The 19674-nt window shown below is 48.8% G+C and overlaps 1 protein-coding gene across 1 annotated transcript in view; it reads left to right on the forward strand.

Annotated features, from left to right (window-relative positions):
* Positions 1-5462: 5462 nt before the first annotated feature.
* Positions 5463-19674, forward strand: part of samd11 (sterile alpha motif domain containing 11) — a 70054-nt gene continuing 55842 nt past the window's right edge. The window contains exon 1 of the mRNA XM_030118384.1: positions 5463-5475. The gene's annotated coding sequence lies outside the window, so the exon portion shown is untranslated. The remainder of the gene's footprint in view (positions 5476-19674) is intronic.

Genomic DNA, 19674 nt, shown 5'->3' on the forward strand with positions numbered 1-19674 from the left:
TATGGATTTAATTTGTTTTTACAGCACACCCAGAGCGGAGGTGGCAAAAGTACACACTCCTCACCCAAGAGTACAAATACTTCCTGAGTAAAGTAAGAAGTACTTCGCTCCGAAAGTACAGACAGCAGCAGACACCAGTTGCCTCTTATCGGTTAGGGTTCGTATAGGACAACTAGAAGAGGAAACTTAGAACTGAATAAATGCAGGTTTTGTCCATTTTACTTCACTGTCATTGGGACATTGTTTTATTCTGCTGTATTTTTGTATTTTTTATTTTAAAGTAGATCAGTGGATCTAGATGACATTTTCTATTTGGAAACAGTAATCAAGTATTATATAAGCGTGGAGACAGAAACACGGTGACGCAAAGCTGAAGTGATCAAACCCACGTTGGCCTGTTCTGTCGGGTTGGCCCGGGCGCTTTGCTCTCAGTGGGACATCCTGCTGTTTTCAGGTGAAATAAATTCGTATCTAAGTGTGGAATTCGAGTGAAAACTCAACGTGTGCGCTTGAGTTGTGTAACCTCTCCGTTCTGGAGGAACCCGTCTGGCCTTTCGTGTTCGAGGAGCCGATTATGAGATCAGTAAATTTCCAGTAACGCCGCCGTTTCAGAGAATTACCTCTGCTCTGTGTTTGGAGAGAAATTGCGTGGTGCAGGGAGTCCCTCCAACGCAGGAAAGCCTTTGAGAAGCTCCTTCCTGTCTCTGTGCCTCCTCCTCGTTGCACTTTAGTTTCTTTGGCTTCTTTCACCCCCTCGTTCTCACTTTCACTACCCAGAATCCCCGGCGCGGCGGGAGCCTGCGAGGTTGTCTCTGCGCGGCGGCGAGGGTTGTGTGGGCTTCTTGGGTGGGGAGGAAATTTCTCCGTTCTCTGGCGGGACGTTTCCACTCCTCCCCACGGGGGATCACCTGGCTGAGAGGCGTTGTGGTTGATTTAGTGGGCAGCTGCTCCGAACGCCGGCGCAGCGTGTAGCGCCGCGACTTCCCAAATCTGACAGGCCACAGTGCGGCGTTCGCCTCAGAGCTTCCCCGTTACCGCTTCACGTTCGGCAGCGTCGCTGCGGCCGGCGGGAGATTGTCTGCAGACTCCGCTGAAAGAGCAGCGACAATCAATGAGAGTGTTTTTGGATGAAAAACACAAGTTTATGTGTTCTTAAAGAAAAATAAACCTTGATTTGTGTTTTTGCTTTTATCTGGACCAGAATAAGACGAGCATGAAGGCCTTTTCCCAGCTGGAGGTGTTGCTTCCCTCATCCACAGGTTGAGCTTTGCTGCAGAAACAGGCTGAAGGAAGCGTCCGACGAGGCGTCTGCGTCTGATGTGATCGTTAAACAGGATGTTATCGCCTCCTCCAACAGCATTTCAGTTTCAGTCAATGACAGTCTAATCTGATAGAAGTGTTTATTGTGATTTTAATCTTGTAACCGCTGCTGTTATCTTATTATTACGCCCCGCTTACTCAGTGTTTTAAAGTGAAGACGCAAAACTCTTGTTCAGTTGTGGGGGATCCGTTTACACTGCAGCCGTGATCCGAGTCACTAAACACACTACTTTTTGAAAAACAACTCCCAAGGTGGAACTTTTGGAAACTTTTGAAAAATGTTTTGACTCCGTTTCTGAGGAAACGAGGAAAAAGGAACTTTTCTGAAACACCACAGCTGTAGCAAATAGTTCCTCTCTATGCTCGAACAAAGAGTGTGTCATGACATGAGATTCTCCCCCTGGTCCTGGTCCTGGTCCTGGTCCTGGTCCTGGTCCTGGTCCTGGTCCCGGTCCTGGTCCCAGTCCAGGTTCTCCTAGAGTTAGTAGTTTAACAGTTGACAGTCACTGTAATCTAACTGTCCATACATATGTCCATGTTCTCCCTTTGTTAATGTTTATAGCATATTGTAAGTAAAGTTTATTCATAAAGTGCTTTTCACAGATAAAAATCTGAACAAGTCATGAAGTATTCAAGCAAACGTTTCCCTATATAAAAATGTCTTGAAGTCCTGTTTGGACGACTCCACAGACTCGGCCATACGGAGCAACAAGGCCAGGTGGTTCCAGAGTCTGAGAGCCGCAGACAGAAAGGATTGTTCTCCCCGGGTTTTAGACCGTATCTTTGGGACACTCGGGAGTTCCTGGCCCGAAGACTGAAGGGTTCTCATATATGATATATATAAGGGCTCATATAAGGGTTTGCATATAGTCTGTATGGATCTCATAGATTCAGTCAGCCGTCACACGAGGACTCAGGAGACACATGAGGCTCCGGAGTTCTCGAAAATTACAATAGACGATGAACAGAATCTCAACATAAAGTCCATTTTAATGAAACCTTCTGGTGTAAAATACAGTGAAATATCCCAAAACGTTCACATAATTTGCATTTTTACACCCTGACAGCATGACTTTGAGGCTACTGCTAGTTTGATAGCAGTGAGGTAGTTTAGTGGCGTTTCTCTGATATCTCAGCTCGGTCCCGGTGTTGTGCTGTGTCACCACCTTTGTTAAGAAAAACTCTGTCTTTTCTTTCAAATTTTTCCTATTTCCTTGGCGGTTTGGTGGGCTGCATTGCAGCCTCTTGCGAGCCGTTTCAGGCCCACGGGCCTCATGTTTGACACCCCTGCTACAGACGGACGTACAGATGGAAGGCAGCCAAAATCCACAAATCATTTTAAACATACAAATTAAATAAAACTTAATTTTATAGTGCGAAATGAAAGCTGCTCATATTAATTTCACACATTGACAGTTTTTATGTCTTATTGTGAAAATATTCAGCTTTTTTTTCTTTTCATATTTGAAATATACTGTCACTACTTTTAGGTTTTATTGACTGACTGTCACTTATATCTTATAAAAAGTGTGTGACGGCACCAGAACAGTAAATTCTTTGGAAGCGTGAGGTTATTTATGTGAGCCTGACTCTTCTGTCGCAGCTCGGCGTCGTCGTCGTTTTATTTTGGATCTGCAAAAGCTCTTTCTGGAGCAAACTGCAACACAAACGAACGTCTCGCTCCAGCCCGCACCTCTTCCTGGTCCGTTTGAGAGAGTGTGTGTGTGTGTGTGTGTGTGTGTGTGTGTGTTGCAGTATATCATCATCCTGAGCGAGGGCTGAGCTGTCATGGCGTTGGGAGGGCTGCGTCGTGGCCGCGGCTGCGTGGAGCAGCAGCAGCAGCAGCACAGGAAACGCGTCAAGGCGCTGAGAGCTAACTGGAACCAGATGTCTGAGGCTACCGACCGGGGATTCTCACTGTGGAACAAGAGCGTCAGCGGGGAAGTTCGCTTCCCCCTCGGCCGTCTCTCTGTCTGTTCCGTCTGTCTGTGCCTCCCAGTCCTTTGTCTCCGCTCTGCTCCTCTGTTTCTGTCTGATACTTCAGTAGTTTATAGTTCGGACGGCTGAAAGCCACAGCAACAGCCAAACAAAAATACAGAAAAAAAAAAAAATCAAGAAAGATGGCCGAGCCTGTGACGTGCACGGTTCGAGCGGTGTGAACCGGCGCGCCGCATGCTGGAGCCGTTGCTTTAATTTGGAGGTGACGGCAGATTTAGCTCAACTTCACTGATGCAACTCGCTCGACGAGGTCTTGCTACGCGGCGCCGTCTCCTCGGTGGGAGAGGAGCTGGCCTGCTTTCTGTGCCTGGGAGCATCGCCTGCCCTCCTCCGCTTCACTGCCCCCCGACTTTCTCTCACATGTAGCGTACACACACACACACACACACACACACACACACACACTCAAACACACACGCGTGCTTTTGAACACACACTCTGAGACATACACTTAACTTATTCACTCATGCACAGCAATCACACATGGCACGTGCACACACATGATGACCCATCCTCCGCCGACGCTGTATGTGCTCTCCAGCTGAGCCTTCGGTCCACCCGGGGCTCCTCGCCTCCGTTTTACCCCGCTGCGCTCGCCATTGGTGGATCCCCTGAAAAGGCGCCACGAGGCGACAGCGGCACAAACAGCGAGCCGCACGCCGACCCGCGGTGACAAGTGTTCTGAGCGACCGGCCTCCGAATGATGGAGACGGCAAAGCGTGGCGCCCTGAAACGGGACGACAGCGGCGGCGGATGGCGGATGGCGGACCCTCGTGCGCGTGCGTGCACGTCCATCAGTGAGGGCGAGATAAACACTCCATCACTGTTTGGTCCGAGCTGTTTGCTTTGCTGCTCGGAGGTGAATCGGCACAGCCTGAAGGTCCCGCACAGCTCTGGGTGAGAGCAGCTTTCAGCAGGCTGTTAGTCTTATCAACACACACGCACGCACACACACACACACACACACACACACACACACACACACACACACACACACACACACACACACTCACGCTGTGTCCCCTCTGACCCCGGCCGTTTCCTGCCCCTGGCTGATCTATTGGCTGATGCCTGCCCTGTGACTGTAGAGAGAAAGAGGAAAAGAGGAGGGGAAAGTGTGTGTGTGTATGTGTGTGTGTGTGTGTGTGTGTCTGTGTGTGTGTGTGTCTGTGTGTGTGTGTGTGCGCGCGCGCGCGCCCGTGGCCTGTCCCAGCGAATCGATATCCGTCTCGTATCCGTGAGCTGTGCCTGACCCCTGGCCGACCTTGCTCGGCTTTGGCAGTTGGAGTTGGTTTTTTTTGTCGGGGTTTGAAAACGTGAGAGGCACATTGAGTTTTACCCCGTCGCTAATAAAGGTCCGGGGCTGCAGAGAAGTGTCAAAAGTCCCGACATAAATGTGTCTGAGAAGGCAGCAACCACGTGTGTGGGAGAATCATGGGAGAAAGAGGAATATGTCCGGCCCGGAAGAGAAAGCGCTTCAAGTTTTCATTTGAGAAAAATCTTGCGTTTACACGACGATGTTCTGAAAGCGATTTAGTTTTCATGTTGGACCACTAGTGGGTGCTGTTATTCGTTTTTGTAATGTAAGAAAAGCATCCAGAGAACAATCATGAAGGAACCCCTGTCAATAAAAAATTGACTTTTATGAGCTTTTAATAATGTATTTGTGTGATTACGTCTTCACTGAAATCGTTCTTTCACTCATGCATTTTTGAGTAATCTATGTAAATGTTCTAGTTCCCTTTAAACACTGACTTATCACTGATCTCCGTCTAGCGCCACCAATCATGAAGCCTAAAAACATGTGAGCAGCATGGTAGCATAGATCTTCATGAACTAGATCCAGAAACGTGGTTCTGTGTTTTGCATCATGAACATGCTGTTATGCAGGTTCTGGGGTAACAAGCTGCTCATATGGGGAGAGGCTGGTTTAGTGAAATCCAGTTGTTTTGGACTTCCGTGTTTGTCAGGCTCGTTTTTCAGCAGGCTCAGAAAAGCATGATATGGGTCTTTAAACACAGACGCACGAGGTTGGACTGTTATCGTGGTGACTGTCAACTAAAACACGACCGGGACCAGGAGAGTCTGGACTCTCTGACACTCTGGAGGACAACGTCGTTCTTGTTCTCCATCAGCTGTGCATGCGGGCGTGTGAGCGTCTATATGGAGACGGAGCGCCTGCGTTCTCAGAAAGTTGCGTTTTCGCCTGTTTCCACAGAGTCTGTGTGATTTCTCTAAGTTTCACCTCTGGAGCCGTTTTCAGAGACTCCGGGCGCCATCGTCGTGATAATTGAACACCCCAAACACAGTTGAACGTCTTGTGTTTTCGTTCATTCACATTTCAAAACGCCGTCGTGTAAATAAGGCCTCTGGTATAATTTGGCGGTAATCATCCAGACCCGATTCTGGTCATCTGAATCTCCGCTGGCGGCTTCAGTACCGTCCTCCCTTCGTCCACGGGCTGGTTTGAAGAAGACGGTAGAAAAACTGAAAGAAAAAGTGGTGTTTTTATTTAAAATTTCATATGGATGACCCTGTTGTGCTCCTGGCTGAGACACTAAAAGCCTCTCAGATTGTGTGTGTGTGTGTGTGTGTGTGTGTGTGTGTGTGCGCACGTACGTGCGAGGCCGGCGCGGGACTCGCCTCCACGCCGGCTTGCTAGTTGGGCTCAGCCTTGCGTGTTGTTGCCGTGTGCTGATAGAGGCCTGGGCTCCCGGGCGAAGCGGGGCTGCGGGTGCTCGCCGCCGTCGGCACTAATTGAACCCTGCCGCTAAGGTAAGGGGGGGAGCGGGGGAGGTGGGGGGGGGGGGGGGGGGGGGAGAGGAGGAGGAGGCTGTCAGCGAGGGAGAGAAAAGGAAAAAAGAGGGAGGAAAAAAATAGCGTAGTGAGGGCGAACTGCCCCTGGGGGGTTGGGTCCCTGCCTGCCTGCCTGCCTGCCTGCCTGCCTGCCTTCCCTTCTCCGGCTCCTTCCCCCCTCCCCGTCTAAATAGCCGTGCCGGCGCTCCAGGGCTTCCTGTGCCTTATCTGCTGATAATTGGGCACTGGAGCTCCACAGCTCGCTTATGAAATATAGATTCCTGACGGAGGGGAAGGATGGGGGGAGCGGGGGGAGGGGGAGGAGGGGGAGGGGGAGGGGGAGGGGGAGGGGGGCGGCGAGGCGGCGGAGGGAGCGCAGGCAGAGAAAAGCCCCTGGTCGTATCAGAGACTGGAGCCTAGTGGGCTCCGCCGCGCTGCTCCGGCTCATTTAGCAAACGCAGCCCCGATAGTTCGGGCGAAGGCCTCGGCGCCGAGCGGCCCTCGCTGTCACACACAATTGAAAGACAACGCTTTGTTCCTATTGTTCGATGCGGCCGCCGGGTTCAAAGAGCTCGGGATTGCGTGGGCGAACGCTCGTTGTGGTGTTTGTTGCAGAGCATGTGAAATCCTCTAAGTAATCTCAAACATATTGCAGGCAATTGCCCCATAGGTAGCGCGGCGCTAACCGCGCTAAAGCTGCCCCTCGTGCTCGTGGCGGCGGCGCGGTTAGAGCCGGTCCTGATGAGGGTATGTTATGAAACGCTGTATTCCTCTGTGTGCGTATGGGAGAGGATGTTATTTTCCTGTAGCGAGGCTAGGATGCTATCCGCAGTCTCATGGGGGAAAGTTATTGGATCACAACATGGAGACCAAATCCCAGAGAGACGGGAGCGGGGGAAAACTCTGCTGGGTGCACAACACGCCGTCCCTCCCGTCCGCGGCGACTCCTGCTTCTCGCTCCAAGCCGGGCTGTTCATTTGGAGTTTCATCGCATCACAATTATTCAATCTGTTTCAGCGAGATTCGGTGAAAAACCAGTGGACTATTCCACGAGGCCGAGCTTCATAATGAGCTGAAAGCAGGATCAGGGAGTTTCTCTGACGGCCTCATCGAGAGTCTCTTGATGGGACGGCGTCGTACTGATTCACAAAATCAGTTAAATCACGGCCGTCGCTGATCCTCGTGTCCTCTCTTCAGGGCGATCGTTCTATATCCTCACATTCATTTAAAACACACACAAACACACACGCACGCCGGCTGACAGGCCTGTGCATGTCCCAATTAGCTGCTGAGCAGCTGGGTTAATAAATGGAGGACTACCTGCTTGCTGTGGGAGTGGACTGGAGGGGGGGGGGGTTGGGGTTAAAAAAACAGGCTCGGAGGCAGACTCCGACACATTTTTATGCATGAGTTTCTGCAGCTTTGTGGTCCAAGAATATAGTAGGCTACATTCATTCAGGCTATGTAGCATCCAATACAAAGTTTTTCTTGCACTCGCTGCGCAATGTTGCACACTTTCTGTCTTGAGGCGGTAAAAAACAAAAAAAAAAAAGAAAAGAAAGAAAAAAGAAATCAAAGGCCTCACCTCTGTGAATTCAGTATTAATATTTGAACAACTCCACCTCACATGTGAATTGTGGCCAAAAAGTCAGAGAACCCTACACCCTGAGTAACGGCTGCACGGCCACACAGACCAAAGTTACCACAGGAGTCGACACAATAACTCACCTGTTACATGTCCCCCCCCCCCCCCCGCCCCAAACCCCAAACCCGCTTTATTTACACCGGCAGCGGGTCATGCATTGATCTTGGCGCAGACGCGCCGAGCTCCGTGTTTCATTTCCCTCTGACCGTCGGAGTCCGATTGGTCAATCAGGAAAGCACCTCCGTACGGTTCCGGCCAGACAAATTCATTTCAATTACAATTAGCATGGAGGCCCGGCAGCTGATTTATGGCCTTGTTTTCCTTCCCGTGCGTTCCCCCGCACATTAATCACTCCCTCGCCGGCCGATGCGATCCTCACTTCATCTACCTGCCAAGGCAGCCGCCTCGCCGCGCATTCCTGGATCCTTCCCCGGCTCTTGATGGCCCGTCCTCCTTTCCTCTGACTGTGGGGAACGGCGGCTGACGCAGACCAGGCGGCGGCGCGGCACTTAGCCGGGAGCCGGGAGCTCTGATTGCCGGTCATCAATCGTGTCTCCTGTGCAGATGTTCCTGAGAGACGGCGTGATACAACATTTCTGGCGAAAACGCTCGGTTTTTGTGTCAGCGTGACACCCAGGAGGCAGACAGCATTTTCAAAAAGTCGTGTTTTTATCCATTTATATGGAGACAGAGACAGAACCTTTGGAAAAGGTTGTGTTTTCAGAAGCTCTGATTGCTGTTGTCATGTAAACAGACGCCCAAAACACTGTGAATCTTTTGCGTTCTCACTTTGAACGGGCCGTCATGGAGAGTTTCACCGTATTTTCAACACTCCTGCGCTGCAGAGGAATCCAGAGTTGTGTGCCTCACGGTATTAATACATATTTCAGTGTATAGCAGTGAGCGCTGGCGGCACATTTCAGGCCTCTTTACTGTAGGCCGAGGGAGCGCACATGTGGAAGTTTTCTGTCCCGGCTGCTTAAACTGCGACCTACACAGTCTCTGCCTTCGCTTAACATTTGGTTGCCATCATGTTGGGATTAATAGGCCCTATTTTGGATCGTCTGGAAACTGTTTGGTGCACAGCAGTTTCCCTCCAGTCCTTTTGTGCCGTGTCGGAGGCTGACTCATCCGGGGCCAGACGTTTTCCACTGGGGCGATGCGCCGGTCCCCGGTGGCCGCGCTCGGGCTTGTTTATACTGCGCCGGCCGCAGCTCCGTGGACCTGGCAGCGGCTCGCCGGCCTGCCGCCGCAGCCGGTGTTTCCTTCTCCGCTCCCTCACCCTTTGACGCGGCACCTCAAAGGCTTGGCGCCGGTCTGTGCGGGTCAGGTTGGAAGTGGCGGTAGTGACCGAGGCAGCGGCGCTCCGGTGGAAAGCCAGTAAAAACAGAGGACAGTGAGCCGCTCTGTTCAGACTAAACATCTGTTCACGCAACATCCTGACCCCAGCTTCTCCCATGCACCTTTTTTTTCCAGCAGAATAGGAAAAGATGGGGTTTTTCAGCAAAATGAACCGATTCTAAGATTCTTCTGGTAGTTTTTAACCTTCTGCTGCAGTGTGACTTTCATCTGTTGGCACAGATCGCCTCATTTGTTTGGATCTCTGACCTCTAACCCCTTTTATTAATGACAAACTCTCATTCATCAGCCTCGTGTTTGATGGCTTCATAAAAAAAGACATTTTCTGAGTAATTAATATTTGTGTGGTTGTCTTGCTTTACGACAGTCCATCAAGCTCAATGTTATGAATGTTAATACTTTTTAATAAATTATGGTCTGCCCAGATGCTCCGGAGCTTCTTCTTATGGGAGAATCTCTTCTGATTAAAGCCAGAAATAGAAAAATAAAACAAGCACTCATATCTAGACAGCCCATGGGCGGTCTGCTGGCCAATTTGCAAAAATTAGAGGAAAAAAAAAGACGATTTCACACATTGGTGGAAGAGGAAGGTGATTTTAATCAGTTTTGAACCAGATATCAATTTTAATCACTCTTTAAACGCTGCGTCACAAACTTAATTTCAGGGTAGAAAATATTAAATGGTGGCTGCTGATTAATGAACTGGAGATGGACAAATACAGTTAATTGTTTTGATTTAATGAGCCTTTATCTCCACGGTGGCGGAGCCCGGTCGCATCGCGGTCCTGTGAAAGGAGTGAGGATAAAGCTGTACGGCCGTCACAATCAGCAAAGTTCATAAAGCGACCGAATACGGTAAAACACTCCTCGTCTCTTCATATGAAACAGGACACACAAGCGCTATATTCCAGTTCGCTGTGTTTTTAACCATAAACATGACTGGAAAGACAATAAGATAATAAACAAGACACAGTATTGGAGTCAATGCAGTGATATTTATGCGACAACGTTCCTTGTGAAAACCTATCGTTTTTTTCAGAGAATGTTCGCGTTTACACGGCAACGTTTTGAAAAACGGTGTTTACACAGACACCACAGAAACACTGAAAGTGATGTAGTTTTCATGATGGACCACTAGTGGGAGCTGCTGGTTGCTGCGCACAGAGATGTGTGTGAGGTTTCGTTAACATGAACACAGACGTTCATATGGACAAACGCTGGAGTTTAAGTTTCGTGCCGCGAAATGAAAAATGATTAAATAAAATTCAAAGACGCACGAAATAAAAAAACGCGAAAGGGTGCCGCGCACCACTGAGAATGATGATTTTTGACCCTCCGCTTAGCAAAACACTCGTTTCAATATGGAGGAAGACGAAGTTGAATTAGCTGCTAGGCTATCGCTCCTTCGTCAAATAAATCGGTCGTGTGGACCTGTTTTGGCTTCCCATGTGAACGACGAGAGGACGGTGAGAAGATTGCGGATAAAACAAGAACCGTGTGCAAAATATGCCGCTACAGTTCGCCGTATACTGCGGGGAGTACAACTGCCATGATAAACAATTTTTCCTTTTTAAAAAAGCATTTTGTTTTGAACTGAAGACAGGCAGCAATAATGTAATTATGCTGTAGTTATCCTGTTTGTTATAGCAATAAAGCACTTTTTGAGATTTTATGTTTGTGTTTGCACAGTTTTTGTATTTTTTTCAAAGAGAATTTATTTTGTATTGATGCAGCATTATTTTTTTGAATGTCTGCATAAAGAATAAAATAAATAATATGAGATTTTTGCTTAACTTCCTACCGTTGGGGATTTTCCTTAATCTTTATTTCGTATCGTGAGTATTTCGTATCGTAAGTCCTGTTTTGTATTTCGGATCGTTTTGTGAGTTGACAGTTTCGTTACTCCCCTACTGGAGTTGGATTATCATTACAGATGATTCTCAACTATAAAACTGTAGAAGAACTCTTTACTTCCACTGAGGTGTGCAGTAGCCGTGTTTTCGAAACGGTTGCATTTTCCACTTAGACGGAGTCGAAACATTTTTAAGAAGTTCCACCTTCAGTGACTCTGAGCGTCATCGTCGTGTAAATGGATGCCAGAAAACACAACACAATTCTTTTCATTCGAAAACGTTGCGTTGTAAACAGGGCTCAACACACTAAGAGCGGTGGAAATCCTCCCCTGACTGCTCCGGCATTCCGTCATTAAAGTTCAGCTCTTGTCCGCCGCCCTTCACTTCCTGACCTCCCTGCAGCTGTACTGCTGTGATGTGCTTGTCGTCCTCGGCGCTCCACACGTGCTGCGCCTCCCGTCCCCAGAGGAGGTGTTTTCTGCGGACCTCTGCTTGACCTCGGCCGCCTCCCCTGTCGAGCACCTGGACGCCGAGCGAGGAGGCGCAGCCGCTCCCCTCAGCCACACAGGAAGCCATGTTTCCCCCCCGTCTACAAACAATGCAGGAATCTGTGGGATAAGCAGAGAGCAGAGAGTGATCGCTCCGACTCCCGGCTCTCCGGCAGCAGAGCGGGGAGACGAGCCGGTGCTGCTTCGCCTCTTTTTGAAGTATTTATGAGGATTCTCAACTACGTCTGAACTTTTCTCTCCCAGAGTTGAGTGTCGGCGCAGGCAGAACTCATTCCACCTGCTGCAGCCTTAAGGTATTCACAGCTCAACAACATTCAGGTGAGCCGGGATATTGACCCGTAACAGGATCGCAGAGGGTTTTCTCTCATTCGGGACATGCGGGTCAAATGGGCAAAACAAGCACATGATCAACACTTCCTCAGTCACTCTGGAACCGTTCATTCATGTTGGTCACTGGTCAGATGTCTTTTAAACACCAGAGAAGAAGAAGAAGAAGAAGAAGAAAAAAAAAACATTCGATAACCAATCATATGTCCGTCGCTTTTAGTTAATTTATCAAACTGTGGACCAGTACACACACAGAACCTTTCACACTCATTCAAAAACACATGTAGACAGGCACACACACACACACACACACACACACACACACACACACACACACACACACACACACACACACCCGGAGAGCCAGGGCTGTATTGGGTTTTCTTCAGGAAGCGCAGCTCCTCCAAAGCTCTGGTCAGATGAAAGGCAAAGAGCCGTATCGATCGGCCCAGAGCGGGGGGCTGGAGGGGGAGGGGGAGGGGGTGTGTGTTCTGGTCGGGTTGGGGGGGCGGGTGGGAGGCAGTGTGTGTGTGTTTGTGTGTGTGTGTGTGTGTGTGTGTCTGTGTGTGTGTGTGTGTGTGTGTGTGTGTGTGTGTGTGTGTGTGTGTGTGTGTGTGTGTGTCTGGGGCTGCCAGCCAGGCGAGGAGCAAAAGGCCAGAGGGGTACTTGCAGGGAGGGGTGGAGCAGGAGTTGTCGTGGTGGCCCTGCGGCTCCACCGTAACCCCCTGGCCCCTCGGTGGAGAATGTACAGCACACACACACACACACACACACACACACACACACACACACTGCTGTTGTTGATGAGAGCTGTCTGAGGACGGAACAAATCCGACTCTGAGCGAGAGAAAGCAGGCCAGCCGACGCTCACAGAGCGGCGGTCCTGCTTCAGCCCGAGCGCTGAGAGCTGATCATAGCTTAACTTCCACTATTCTACATGTATAGCCTTTTACAGAGCGCTAATATAAACACCCTTGACGTGGTGGGCGCATGTGATTCGACTCCGGCTGTGTTACCATGAGGTTGACTCGGACTGCTCTGTTACAGATCATCCTCTGTCGCTTCGTCCAGTTTCCAGGTTCAACCTGGACCGGCGAGCTTGCTCCGTTCTCACCACAGCGTTTGCAAACGCACCATTTTTGTGTGTTCTGTGTTCTCACGGTGCTGCGTTTTCGGGTCGGCATTTTGAAAACAATGGTTGTTTCCATGAAACAGCAGAAATGCTGAAAACCATGTAGTTATCAGGCCAGTATCAGCATCATCAAAAAGTTGTGGTTTCCGCTGTTTACATGGGGATGGAGTCGGAGTGTTTTGAAAACATTGAGTTTTCAGAGGCTCCGAGAGCCGTTGTCATGTAAACGGACCTCCAGACAGCCTAGTAAATGGGGCCTGCAGTACCATAACTTCATGTTCAGCAAATAGTGTCCAATTAAGATATAAATCATGTCATAATTATTAGTTTTCAGTTTTTCTTTTTATAATTTTAATCTAAGGATTTCTAGCTGGTTCTCTCCAGACTTGCATCGGACCAAAGTTAAATCGTCTGATGGGATTCGGTCCCGCTCGGGTCGTCAGTGAAGGTAAATTCAGTTCTGCAGATGTGAGATGTCCTTGGAGGCCCTGATGAGGAGAATCGAAAGCGCAGTTTTTGTGAAAGCAGCTCCTCCTCTGAACGCTGCACACCGAGTCCTTCATATAAATGGGAGTTGAAGCGTTGACGGACGCCGACTGTGCGTCTGGCGGCGCCGCCGTTCCGCCGCAGCGTCGTCTCGTCCCACAGGACGCGGCTGCCGTCAGAGCCGCCGCGCTCTTCAGATGCCGCCTGACCTCCAAAATGTTTGTGTGTGACGGAGGCAGGGAGGCGCAGACGACAGGCGGCCGCGGCGCGTAGAGACTCTCCCCGCGTGCTTTACCAGATCCGCCGGAGCCAGAACTGGACCGTGTGAGGACCGCATGGGGCCGGGGGGGCCGGCTGGACCCGGGCCGCCGCGCCGCGCCGCGCTCTGCCGCCCCCGGGGGAGAGATCGGCCGGGACGGCTCGCTAATTGAAATGTGTTGGCGACTCATTGACGTCTCGGCTCCAGTTTCAGGGCTATTTCGAACCGCAGTGCTGATTGCTGGTTTCACATCACACAGGGAGGAAAAAAAAAAATCAATAGTAGCTGGGAGAGCGAGGGTTTATTCTTTGCGAGCAGACATTAATGCTTTGCAGAGGAGGGCTTGATATTTATCATTTGTCATTTTGTCTCGGCAGATCGGCCCGAGCCGTAGAGAACGTCTAAATTGTTGAGACTGATAGTCGACGCGGCTCGTCAGGAGTTCTCCACAAACACAACGTCCGGATCCTGAAGGGTTCTCAGGATGATCGGGAGACTTCACTCTTCACTCTGACCGAAAGCCTTCTCTGCTCCCATCTTCATGAGTTCTAACTGAGGGAAAGGAAAGATGCGAGGATGGAGGGATGGATCTCTGATAACAACGGTTACGTTTCTGTTTCAGGAAAGTTTCGTGTTTACATGGAAACGTTTTGAAAACAGCGTCCATTTACATGGAAATGGCAGAAACGCTGCAGATTGTAGTTTTCATGCAGCTGTTGTTTTTTTGTGATGTACACACACACACACACACACACACACACACACACACAGACACACACGCTGCAGAAAAGAACGCACTAATGATGGACAGTCGTATAAACAGACATTATTTTCACCGTCGTGTCCATGAACACTGGCAACACATCAGAAAAGCAAAATTTTTCCCCGTTTCCAGGGAGATGTTTTCTTAAAGTTTAATCTTGGGAGCCGTTTTCAAAAAGTTGCTTCGAGCACCGTCGTCGTGTAAACAACAGTTTTCTGTTTTCTCTGGGAAACGCCTGAATGTTTCCTGAAGCCACCAGCCTGCGTCAGTCCTTGTTTTTTTCCTCTTTAAACAGAGTGTGGCTTATTTCACATTCATTTATTTATTTATTTTTTAAGATATGAACAAGCTTTCTCTCAGCTCCAGATCTGCAGCGTCCGGTCCGTCTTTCTATAAATCCTCTGGACTCTCTTGGTCATTTCCCAGCACTCAAGGTTTTTGTATCGTCATTATTGTGCATTTTTAACTCAGTAATCTCACAACAATGTCTGACTCTGTAGCGGCGGTAATTCTGGACGTGGTTTTGATCCCCCGCAGGATTCCAGCGGCCTAATTTGGTAGTAAATTATGGTGGTGTATGGCACTGCCCATATCAATGAGTTCTGTTCTTATTGCATTGTTTGAAATCACTAAGTCGGATCTCTTGAAGGCTAATGTAGCCGACTATCTGGGCTTTGGCTGCCGGCGCTGCTACCCTTCAAACACAGAGTGAGCCCTTTGAAAAATGGATTGCGGAAGAGATAAGAAATAATTTATGTTCCTATCACTGCCTCGCACAAATATGGTGGGGAATACTGTGCCAATAACTCCCACAAACTCAGAGAGGCACGCTATCTTTTACTGCACAAATTATTAACGGCGCTTGGGAGGAAGGGGAGACGCGCTGCATTTTTTTTTTTTTTTTTTTTTTTTTTTTTTTTTTTGCTAGATAGACCTGGTCCGTTGCTCGTTGAAGCCCGGAGTTCACCACAGAGGTTTATAATCAAAGATAAGGAGCCCTAAAAACCGCCAAAATGGCTTTAAATGGAAAAACTCGCTAAACAATCATGTTGAATTTTTAATTTCAAATTTTCCGGCCGCGCCTGAATAGCAGTTAAAGTTTCATTTAAACTCGATGTGAGGCTGTGAAATCACTTTTCTGTGTGTGTGTGTGTGTGTGTGTGGACAGGGAATCGACGGCGGGGGGGGAGGCGGGGAGGGGGAGGCAGTCCAAAGGGGAGTGTTGAGGGAGGATACTCGGGGTCGGGTGTCCGCTCGCCTCTGTCGGCTGGCGTTGACAGCTACAGACGCTGGTCTAAAATGAGAATCCTCCTGGGCCGCCTGCCTGCCCATCCAGCAAGAAAATAAATCCCATGTGGAAGAGCCGCTGTGTGGGATCACAGACAGCCGCCTGACCCCCCAGATCCGCCGGGGGAGGCCAAGGGCGCCGGCACGACAGCACAGCCCCCCTCCCTCCCACCACACACACACACACACACACACACACACACACACACACACACACACACACACACACACACCTCAACAACCCCCTCCCTCCCCTCCCCTCCCCCTCCCCGCGGGTTTAATGTTACTCTGCCTGCTTGCCAACTCTGAAATTCTGGAGATGCAGGACTGTGTCGGAGCCACACCAGTCCAGTCCGAAAACTTATTTCGGGAGAGAATTCAGGTGAAGATTTAGCTGAAGGCCTGAAGTAAACCTCAAGAAAATAAAAAAAAATATATACAAATGTGTGTGCTGCTCACGTTCAGAGGACGGTTCGGAGTCGAGCAAAAACACTTCCTGGAGAGCAATTAGAAACACGTTTGGAGAGGGGGAAAAAAAAAGCGGCTGCGCATTACCGGCAGATGGATGCCATCAAAATCTGGTTCACAGCAGAAATTCGGCACTTCCAGTTGGACTCTAAACATAATCTGTTGATAATCTGAACTCTGTCTTCTCCTCTAGTCTCTGAAATCACTTCTGACAGGCTGTCGATGACGATAACAATCTGTGCCAAACTTTAAACTTCGACCTGTATTTCAGGTGTTGAATCTCGTTCATAAGCTGAAGAGTTGATCTTATTATTTCATCAGTCACATTATTTCTTCAGAAAGCGATGTATTTAACCTGCCAGGCCACTAGTTGGCGCTGTTGGCTGGGAGTCGGGACACTCTGGAGGCTGCCATTGTTGAGGTTTCCCCCCCCGTTTCCATGGAGACGAGAGGCTTTCTCCAAAAGTTCCACCGGAGGCTTGTGGACTTTTGAGGAGTTTCATGCGGAGACAAAGTGACGAAGCGTCGATGAAAAGGAACAAACATGGCGAGGGAGGAGGAGAGCAGCCGGTCCGGCTCAGCCAGGAGCCGCTTTCTCCTCCAGGGTCTCCACGATCCAACAAGTCTCCGTCCAGCCTGACTCCCAAATCGCTGTCAAACAAGCATTTACCCTGCTGAACATTAAATTATATGCAGGAGATGAAGCATGAATAATGATGTTTTTTTTTTTTTTTTTCTGGAGCAAGCTTTTACGCATGAATGGTCCTGGTTTTTTTTTTTTTTTTTTTTTTTTTTTTGACTTAAAATTCAAACAAATGTGCATTTTTAATTATTTTCAATACAGTATTTTTTAAATGTTTCAAATGTCTAAGAATACATACATGTGAATTTACATTAATTCACAGATTGCATGTTTGGCGTTAGCATTTTTTTAATTTTCAATTTCTGAAAAACACCATATTTTCTTGTTCTTTGTGGAAATTTGCATAAACGGCTCTCTGGCAGTTTCATTTAATGAAAGCATTTCCGAGAATATAAAAGACCGGAGGATCCTGGTCGTAATAAGTGTCTCAAAATCACAAAAATTTAAATGACTCGTCACTTAACACAGTGCTGGATTCAACAGAAACACAATTTTCTATTACTTTTTTTTTATCTTAATGAAACGATGAAGTTTCACAACATTATTTCCTTTGTTGGTTTAATGTTGTTTTAGTTGCTCCGTATACTGAAAACCAAAACAAAGAATACTGGCAATGTCTCATTAACATTCTGATTTCTCTCAATAATCTATTTTTGCTTTTCAACCTTCATGAAGATAGTGATAATATCAGTTAAATTAAAGTGTCCAACATATTTAACATTAACTCTTCTTATACCTTATATTTCCTCCCATTGTAGAGTCATGCAGGAAATTCAGGCCCGTTTTCTGCAGCTGCAGCTGCTGCTGCCTGGATTCCTGTGAGTTTTTAAAGCTGCGATCACTACAGGGTTTAATGATCATCATGGTTTAATATGACGCACACCCCGCCGCAGCTTACCAATAAACGCTTGACTTTTCATCTGTGCTGGATTCTCCACGAAGGGATGATTGATGGGAAGAGAACTGTAGAGATTCGACCGTGTTGGGGAACTTTTCTTCACTGCCAGAAGCATAACGGAGATTACACTGGGTCGTCAGTGTGTCTGCGTGGTGGCAGGAATCAGATTAGATCTTCCTCAGCCTGGTTACTTATGTAAATCAGATTATTTTGGAGGAACTGGTGCTGAAGGAGAGGACGAAGAGTGAAACACAACAGCAGCAACTTGGTTTGACCAGAAGATACACCGGTTTACATGGCAACGGTGCTCAGAGCCACTGAAAACACAACTTTCTGAAAACTCTGGGGCGTCTTGGTGGAGGTGGAGGAGTCGCTGCTGCTTCCACATCCTGCACATGCTCAGTAGATGGACAGTAACAGCGGCGGCCTCCACAGCGTCATGGCCATTCTTTTGCCCCGCTCCCGGACCGCTTGAATAAACAGGGAGGGACTTTCAGGAAGTCCTGGATCTGGGTGTGGGCGCTACTTCTTCAACATATCGATGTGGAAGGTCTGAAGTGTGATTCTGCCTCAATAAGGTGAAAAAAAACAAAAAATAAAACAAGTTTTGGAGATTAAGATTATTTACAAATCACTTCGTAACAGAGGAGAAAGTGTGAACTGGGAGAAGTTAGTTTTTAGGAATAAGATTTCCAAAGCGAGCTCTCAGTATTTGTCAGTAAATGATGAGGAGGAGAGGAAAACACTCGGTTCTTTGAGCTGGATTCTTGAAGTGTTTCTGGACTTGTGTTTGTGTAGTGGGAGTGGACCCGGCATGCTTCGCTCTGCTTTAAATAGTTAATTACTCTCGCCTGTGTGTCCGGATGTGATGGGGAGCCGGAGACGCTTCTGTCTGTCTCTCTGGCTCTTTCTCTTTTTTCTTTTCTCTCCCTCTCCCTCTCTCTCTCTCTTTCTTTCTTTCTTTTTTTTTTCCAGGCCTATATATTGTGCAGCTCATGTCTGAAAGGCTGGCTCCAGGCGCTGGGGGTGGGCTCTCGCTCTCTGATGGTTTTCCAGTGAGTATTTGTCAGGTCAGACTGTGCACCGCCCGGCGGTCTCCGCTCCTCTCCCCGGGTTATTTATTACCTCTCTCCCCCGCCGGCAGCGCTGCGGCTGCGGGGCCGCTGCCAACAGCGGCGGGGCGGCGGCGGCGGCGGCGGCGGCGGCGGGGCGGCGGGGCCGCGGCAGGGGGGCTCCCGCCGGACGGCCGCCCGGCCGGCTCCGCAGGCCCGGGGCCGGGGACGGCCGGGAAACGAGTGGTGCTGCGTTACATAAGTAACATTTACAGTAAACAGCCTTGCGGATGAGCTCAGACTGGATTCTGTGAGCAGTCTCACCTCCTTCCTTCCGTTCGAAGCCCTGAAGACGACCACCCGGCGCTGCAGTCAGCTCCGACTGTGAGGCCACAGAGCAGTCACAGCCTCGGAAAGTGTTGTAGTCAAGACCACTAAACCCGAGACCGGGTCAAGACCAAGGCCAAGACCAGAACAATACTAGACCAAGACTTCAACGGACTCAGAACAAGTTAAGCTCCAGGAAGAGCATCCTATCATCAACACTTTAAAGTGTCCAGACCAAGTCAGGGACAAGGACTCAAGGGTCTGAGACCAAGACCTGGAAAATGTGGTCTTAAACAACCCTATCAGTTCTGAACCATGTGATTCAAATTATATTTTTGATTGAGCTATGGCATTTAATCGAGCATAGTGTTTAGAAGGTAACTACAGAAGGGGAAATCTGTTCTGACCGGACGAACAAAGGAGGCGATTCTTTGTTGTTTTGTGAGCATGTTTATTGGAAAAAGAGCTGCTGGAGGGATCAGAAGTGGCAAAATCCTTCATTTGACTGAAGCTCTGTGAAGAAAAACTATTTTTCTTTTATTATTATTTAGA

The sequence above is a fragment of the Salarias fasciatus genome, chromosome 20, assembly GCF_902148845.1.
Source record: "Salarias fasciatus chromosome 20, fSalaFa1.1, whole genome shotgun sequence".
Taxonomy (NCBI): domain Eukaryota; kingdom Metazoa; phylum Chordata; class Actinopteri; order Blenniiformes; family Blenniidae; genus Salarias; species Salarias fasciatus.